This window comes from Lactuca saligna, chromosome 8 (genome assembly GCF_052625555.1).
Source record: "Lactuca saligna cultivar CGN05327 chromosome 8, ASM5262555v1, whole genome shotgun sequence".
Classification (NCBI taxonomy): Eukaryota; Viridiplantae; Streptophyta; class Magnoliopsida; order Asterales; family Asteraceae; genus Lactuca; species Lactuca saligna.
This window is the reverse complement of record NC_136424.1, coordinates 179,492,761-179,501,374: the sequence shown is the minus strand read 5'-3', so window position 1 is coordinate 179,501,374 and position 8,614 is coordinate 179,492,761. Positions and strand designations below refer to the sequence as shown.

Below are 8,614 nucleotides of genomic sequence, written 5' to 3'. Positions count from 1 at the left end.
CTGAAGAGGGAGCTGGACCTGCTGCCGGGCAGCTTTCCTTTGCCGAAAGCTTAACTGTTGCTGGAACAGTGACCACCGGCCCCTGTTTTGATGTCTGGCCAGCCTTCAATGGTTGATGGCGAGTAACATTACCTAAGCAAACTTCATTCTGCTGCTGATCAGGGGATATAACTTGGGAAAAAAATTTATGCTCCGCTGTTTTTTAATGTAAATTCCGTAACTGCCCCTCATCATTTATAGGAATTATCTTGCTTTCATGAACCCGGATATCATCATCAATAACATCTGAATTTACTTCCTTAGCATTTCTTCCATCCTCTTTCATTTTTTCAACTGTTTCGTAGATTCCAAACGGATCATATGACCCTTCCTCCATATTACATTGTGAATTATCATCTTGATCTTCGAAGGCATTAACACGCTCACTTGAATTTTCGATACCAACCTTGTTATTTTCCCATGCAAATGATGGATTTTACTTTGGTTAAAAACAAAAGCATGTGAGACTTAATGGTTGATATATCACCATCACAAGGTCATGGACCCAAGTGCTACATATTGTTTACCGATTATATTTTTGATGATAGGTTATGAAAAAAAGCAGCTATCTTTGTTAACTCCATTCCACTCCCAATATTCTCATTTATTTAAAATTACATGTATGTTGAAAAATTAGGTGATAAAGTAGAAGGGTATTTTGAAATATTTGGAAGTTAAAAGTAGAGGGGAATATGTTACTTAAGAATTTTTGGTCATTCTGAGAATAAATAGAATATAAAGGGCTTTATGTAAACATAGGTTAAATGTTGGGACCCAAAGTCAGTCGAATGTTAACAAAAGAAAGGAAAACGCTGGTTTCCTTGTGTGTGCGTTGTTATGTCTACAATCTGGAAAGAAGGGGAGACCTTCAAGGTCTCTTTGCATTCTGCTGAGTGCGACCCGAACCAGAGAAAGAGGAAGAAGAAACGGAGCACAGAAATCATATAAGGGTTGCGTGATTTCTCAGATTTGGTAACCCAAAATTTCTGTTGTCCTTCAATTTGACAGATTCTTGAGGTAATAACCAAACCCTAGTAAGTTAATTTTTCGAAAATATTCAGAAAAGTGTTAAAATTGGATTTGGACTCATGAATTGCTATTTGTAATTAGCTTAGAAACATGATTGCATGGCAAAAACTTGAATGCCACAGATTTGAGTTTTACTAATGTGAATTCCAACATTTAATGGAAAAAGGAACAGGCTAGGGAAAACTTTGATGATAGCATGGAATTGGTATGTAAATTTCACAAAATTTGTGGAAACAAATCTACAGGTGTATCTGATACAGACTTTTCGCAACAGGCATTCGAGACTCATGTGTCACTTGTCCCTGTTTTATAAAACATGAATTTTCACTTGTTTGGAGTGCCCTGTAAATTATTTGATGCTATAAGCTGATACTTGAATGAGAAACAAAATTCATTATCAATATTTTTTTTTTCTTTCATAAAAGAAGGGTGAATATAGGCATATTATATTTTTTTTTGTTGTGCTGCTGGCTAAGCTAACAACAAATATGCTATCAACGATATGAGGAACCAAAATCAAATATCAATGCTTTTTTCACTATCCTGTATGTAAAGGTCAAAGTGCATAATCATGTTTAAACATTATACTTCTACGAATGTTATACGATTTTCAGTTAATGTCGTATGCAACAATTTCACATATTAATTAGTTGCAATAAGGAAACTGCATAGCTTTAACAACATGATTGATTGGCTTTAATTTACATAATCTTTGGGTGTATAAGTAATCTAAAGAATAGTTAAACATTGCTATAACTCTACTGGTATATGTAATCACCATGTACATTTTTCATGCGATGGAATTGTTTTCAAGAAGGACCCAATTTGTCTTGTAATTCATCAATGTTCAGCAAACTTGGATTTTACTTTGATTAAAGAACAAAACATGTGAGACTTAATGGTTGACATATCACCATCACAAGGTCATGGACCCAAGTGCTACATATTGTTTACCAATTATATTTCTGATGATAGGTCATGAACAAAAGCAACAATCTTTGTTAACTCCATTTCATTCCCAAAATTCACATTTCAATACATAGTCACATAAATCGCCTGACTAGACACGATCCTCGTTCGAGTTCGCGCGTGCTGGATCGGGGTACGATTTCGTTCCAAACGCATGGGGAACGCGACCTGGATCGATAGATTGAACGATTTTAAAATTGAACCCACCTTCCCCAAATTCGCTTTTCTTGGATATCGGAACGGCGATGTAGATCGCCGATCGAAGTTGGGGATCGCCGACTGAAGCCATGGGATGCCGATTGAAGCCATGGGACGCCGACTGAAATAACATTTGTACTCTGGGAACGATCGACTGAGTATTTGGCAACAAAATCTCCTAATTTCCATCAATTGATTGTGTATATCTTTTTTATAAGGGGCATCGATTCACATTGAGAAAACCATATACACCAATATACGATTTCAATACATTAATTTAAGCCATTTATTTGAATTTTGATATTTCAGTCGGTATTATAGAATCAACGACTCCATTATTAAAGTATTAAACTATAAATTGATTACAGTTTGCACATTTACAAACAATTAATTTATGCATCGATTTTCTTTTTTTACCACACATTCTCAATAGAAAAAATAAAAAAAGACAAAGTAAGTCTTCACAGGAAAAAAAATGGTGTTTGGTAAAGGTGTTTCTGATCACCGAGAGAACATAGAGCATATTGAAGTAGATGAAGATGAAAATAGCATTGAAGATAACACATTTATAGATGATACTCAACAAGTTAACACTCGTGAGGTGAAGGATGCCAAGCCATTATTGCAGGAAGTAAACATTATTTATGCTGCAACAAGCAAGAATACTGGGGGTGCAAAGAAGTGGGTTTGTAAACATTGCAAACAACAGTTTACTAGTTCCTATACGAGGATACATATACACGTTTTTGGTGTTATGCCGGGCAAGACCGCTGAAATTAGAAGGTGTTCGGTTATACTAAATGATCGTGAAAAGCGTGAAAGGCTGTTTAAAAAAGTCCGAGATGCTGAAAAGGTTGGTGTGTCCCGTGCTTTAAAGAACTCCATACTCAGTAAAAAAAATCTTCCTCTTCTTTTAAGAAACCTATTGAAGATGCATTTGCTGTAATGGAAAGAAGCGTTGTTGACTTGAAGATCACAAGAGAGCTTTGCGCAAATGGAATTCTGTTTAATGTGCTACATAATCCCCAATTTTTGGAGATGGTTAGTGCTATCAACAAAGCACCTGCCGGTTATAAGCCTCCGTCTAGCGAGAAAGCAAGGACAGTTTTACTTGATGAATGCCATAGAGATGTAGAAAAGGATTTAAATCCTATAAAAGATACATGGTATATGCAAGGTGTTTCAATTGTTTCTGATGGGTGGACAAACGTAAAGCACAAGCCACTCATTAATGTCATAGCTGTTAACAGTCGTGAGGCGATGTTCATGAATGCAGAAGAGTTTTCTGGTGTGGAGAAAACTGGAGTTGCAATAGCAAACTAATTGCTTGGAGCCGTCGAAACAGTAGGACCATGCAATGTCCTACAAGTCGTTACAAACAATGCTGCGAATTGCAAGGCTGCCGGGAAAGAAATAGAAAAGGTACACAAACACATTGGTCTCCTTGTTGTGTGCATACATTGAATTTGATTTTCAATGATCTTGGAAATACGTTCTATTGGTTGATGACCACATATAAAAGAGGAAAAGTGGTTGTAACATATTTTCTTAATCATAATCATGCTTTGACCATGTTTAGAGATAACTCAACACTCGAGTTATTAAAGGTGGCAAAGATGAGATTTGCATCTCATTAGGTATTATTGAAAATGTTAATGGATTGTAGAGAAGCTTTGTCTACAACCATCTCCCTTAATTCTTGGAGAGATTGGGTGAAACTGGGAGATGAAAATACTAGAATTACTGGATCAAAGGTTGTTGAAACTATTAGAAGTGAAGAGTTTTGGGAGGATGTGGAGAGTATTTTAGCGATCACAAAACCTATTTTTTTGTTGATGAAATTTTGTGAAGGCGAGGGAGCAAAAATGGGAGAAATATACGAAAAAATGGACAACATGTTAGGAGAAGTTAAAGATGTGATGTCAAACAAATATGCTTCATACTATCTAGAAGTTGAAAAAATATTGCTTGCTTGGTGGGAGAAGATGACGATTCCATACATTGTTTAGGATTTGCTTTATGTCGATGATTCTATGATGCGGATTATCGTTCAATGTTAGCACCTAGTGGAATAGCTAGAAAAGCACCCAACTTAGATAAAGAAGTGGTACTTGGAGTCATGGAAGCGTTTAAAAGAATATCTGAAAGTGAAGAAGAATATCGGATGTTGCGAGAGCAATTTGCAACATTTCACATGAGAAAAGGACTTTATTCGATGGCATCATCACAGATGCATGTGGTAACCATGGACGCGATTGATTGGTGGTCAAGTTACGGTTCAGAAACTCCAAACTTGGCTAATGTTGTCATAAGAGTTCTCTCACTGCCCATTAATAGCTCCTCAGCGGAAAGAAACTGGAGTACCTACTCTTATATTCAATATGTGAAAAGAAATCGTTTAAATTGTAAAAGGGCAGACAAGTTGGTGTTTATTCACTCAAACATTCGACTCTAGTCACGTTTTTCTGAAAATTACAAAGCAGGTCCAACCAAAAAATGGGATCTGAATCCAGAAAATACAAATTTGGAAGGGCCAAGTACAAGATATGAAGACTTGCAGTGGAAGAACTTAGAGGGAGATGATTTTGATGCAGATGGAAATGGAAAAAGGCAAAGGATGGATTAGTTTCAAGTTTTTTAGGTGTTGATGTTCCTGTTTTTTTGTTTTTTTTTCAAACTGTTGCTGTTGCTGTTTTTTAATTCCTGGTATTTACTTTGAATTTCTATGTTTTAAAATTTGAAGTGTTAGTTGCTGGAATATTACATCTTATTTGAAGTGATTATGTTATAATCTACGTTAATTGTTCTTAAAATTTTGTTCTAAACATGGTACACTGTATTGAATACTATGGTACACCGTACTGGATACTATGATACACTGTACCAGGATCTACCGGGCGTACTGAAATGAACCTACCCCACCTTGTACCCGATACGTCCAAGCTAGCGAACCACGTTCCGGATCCATGTTGCCATACCGGATCGTATCGCGTTCCATGTGACTATGTTTCAATAATAATCAAAGCTGAAAATATTTATCATTCATACACTAAACAAATTATAGGGAACTCAAAACTGTTCCTTGATCTGATTTCATACAAGTGGGAAAATTGTCTCGATTTAAATACAAATGACAAAAAAACCTAGCTGGTGGTTAATCGGTTGTAAGAATGCTGTATAGAAGTCATAATGCGCCCAACTGAGATGCAATATCACTGAATGTATATTCACTGCATGGAATTGTGAGGCCGCCCATTTGATGAACATACCCAAATTCTTGCTCTGCCTGATCTAATAATTCTTGAAATGCAGGTTGGCTTAACAACCATAAAGGAACCACAAATCGCCTCTTCTCTTGCTCACCAACATAAATTGCTAAATAGCCTTTCGGGATTTCCATAGATTTGCTTGTGCTGCTTCCATTGGATAATGATCTTCTGAGAATTTGTTTTGCTTGAATGATCCGAGGAAAAAGGATGGCCATTTTTAAGGATGGTAGTTTCTGTTCACTTCAAAAGCCTGATTGAGGATGGAAACTCTCAAAGCCTGCACGTCTTCTTGATGAAAAGTTGTGAAGGATTTCAGAGGAAGTTGTGGTTGTGTTATTCATATCAAATGGTTTTTATATACAGAGATACAAGGATATCTTGATAAAGGATGGTGACATCTGGTGGAAGAAGAGGCAACCTCACATGGCTTTGTCTTCCAACCTGTAAGACAGATCCAATGTCTAATTCACATATTAATGATAGGGCCAGATATGTTTCAAGAAATCCCCAGAGACCTGAGCCACAATTTCATGCTTGTTAGGGGGCATTACCACATTCCTCTTAATATTACATGGGACCATGATGCTTCTACTGTTTTCATTCCCACCTTAATTTAGAATACTGGTGATTCAATTTATCTGCTTTGTTATTTCTTTTCTATACAAAAGTACATGATTAAGCCATATAATTGCTTGTGACTTGGTGGTTGTATTATTCAAGATCATGCTTTTACACAAGTTACAAGACACAGCACATGATCTTGTCTTCCTGCTGCAATGTCCTCATCTGTCATATAATCTCCTTTTTCTCATTTATTGTACATTTGATTCTCCAATAAACCTTTATATATAGAATATGATAGCCAAAAGCTCCGGCATAATTTCCTCTCAAACTCTTGCTCAACTTCTTTCTGAATACTCTCAAATTGTTTTGTTCCTCCGTGATAACCTTTCAGAAAAATGTGTATTCGTATTCCTCAGACCATTTAAGCAAGACAAATACTCCAACGGTCTTTGTCAAATGGAACACACACAACAACAATGGATGTTGCAGACCAATAAAAGAAGCGTTTTTTTATTCCCGTGTCATTGTTAAGCCAGCATTCATTAATGGTCAGGCTAACAATCCTGTGTGGTGAGCAGACATTTTTTTTGATCCTGCAAGACACCTGGGAGCATTTTGATGTCAAGTTACACCATTCTAATGTTAACACATTTTTGTAAAGCACAGATCACAGACCATTTTTCAACATGTGAAACTGATCAATCAGGTGTCCCGGCTCTATAAAATATGAATATTGAATTGTTTGGAATACCATGTATATTCTTTGACGATATAAGATTATATCTGAAGGAGAAACAAAATTCATTGTAAATATGTTTTTCAAAAACGTGTGTCCGCTCAATTTAAAAAATAAAAGAATCAGTATAGGGATATTAGACTTTATTTTCCTTGGGTTTCAGCCTAAGATAAGCCGATAATAACCAGGGGCGGAACACGGACTATATTATGAGTGGGGCCGAAACTAAAACTTAAAAACAAGAATATGAAAAAGCTTAATATGGTTTTCATTTATAACATTTATAACATACGAAAGAAACCTTATATTTTTTGTTTAAGCATTAGTTTTCTATCAATTTATCTCAAGCCCTAATTAAACACCTAAACTTAATGCAAATATAAATGCCAAAATAAAATGAATAACAAAAGCATGCCAATGTATCAAATTCTGGCGTAGAGAGGCATTAGGCAAAAAAAATGTTATAGTAAAAAAAACCAAAAACTATTTCCTAAACAATTTAGTAACATATATATAAGTAGATATCTATAGTCTGAGTGAAAAGAAACATATTATAAGTATATAACAATTTAGTAACATATATATAATTATATAAGTATTTATGAAAAAAAACAAAGGTTAGCAACTATCGCTATAGTCTGAGTTATTGTGATGCTCACTGTAGCATAGAGACTCACAGTACAAGTGACCACACGCTACAAATGTAGTATACTCATAGATAAGTAAATAAAAAGCAATAAAAAAATCCTAAAGCAATACTCTAAATTTGTAATAAGAAAAAGAACAAAAAAACAAGACAAGAGGGAAAGAAGAAACAAGACAAGAGCGAAATAAGATGTATAGTGTCAGACTTACAAGTAAGCAATACTGTAGAGATTAACCGGAGTCGGTAGGTGCTCCGGCGATCGGAGTTGTGAAAGCGAGAGAGGCTGAGAGCCCACGCGATCGATCACAGAGGTACATCGACTCAGAAACTTACCGGAGAAAAAAACCATATAACAGAAGAGAGGCATCGGCCGATGACTTATGATTAAGGTTTAGGTTTTAGGTTTTATATTTTTTTATAATTTTTTTGTTTATCTTTTCTTTCCATGGTTATTAAATACTATAAAATTTTAATCTTCTTCTTTTAGGAAAATAAGTTTTCTTCCAAATTAGGAATTATAGATATATATCCTCAACTAGTTTAGATTTTTACATGATTTCCTTTCAAGTTTCTATAATCATGATCCTTCTCTTTTGAATAACTTGTACATAATTTAAGTATATATATATGTATACAAGTATTAGCAGGTTAAAAAGCACGGGGGCCATGGCCTCCCCTGGCCCTAAAGGGATCCGCCCCTGATAATAACACATGGTTACACCAATATGAGGAACAAATATCAAATATAAATGTGTTTTTTCATTGTCTTATATGTAACGGTCAAAATTCATAGTCAGGATTAAACATAATATTTCTATGGGTTCTCTATGATTCTTGTTTAATGTCATCATGCAACATTTTCACAAATTAATTAGTTTTGGTAAGAAAATTGCATAGCTTTATCCTAGTAATCATTGGCTTTAAGTTAAATGATTTTTGGGTGTGTAAGTAATCAAAAGTTTAGTTAAAAATTTTTATAACTCTATTTGTATATCTAATCACTGGGTTCGTTTTTCATACGACGGGATTCTTTCAAGTGGGACCCAATTTGGTCTTGTAATCGATCAATATTTTGACAACATATATAACAATTTGGTTAGGGAACAAAAGCATGTGAGAGTTAATGTTTTGTATATCATTATCACAAGTTATTGGACACAGCTG

At 35.2% G+C, this 8,614-nt stretch overlaps 1 long non-coding RNA gene across 1 annotated transcript; it reads left to right on the top strand.

Moving 5' to 3' along the window:
- Positions 1-627: 627 nt before the first annotated feature.
- Positions 628-1,521, top strand: LOC145011081 (uncharacterized). The gene is made up of 2 exons (XR_013664019.1): positions 628-1,056; positions 1,235-1,521. It is a non-coding gene; the product is annotated as an uncharacterized LOC145011081 (long non-coding RNA).
- The last annotated feature ends 7,093 nt before the right edge of the window (positions 1,522-8,614 follow it).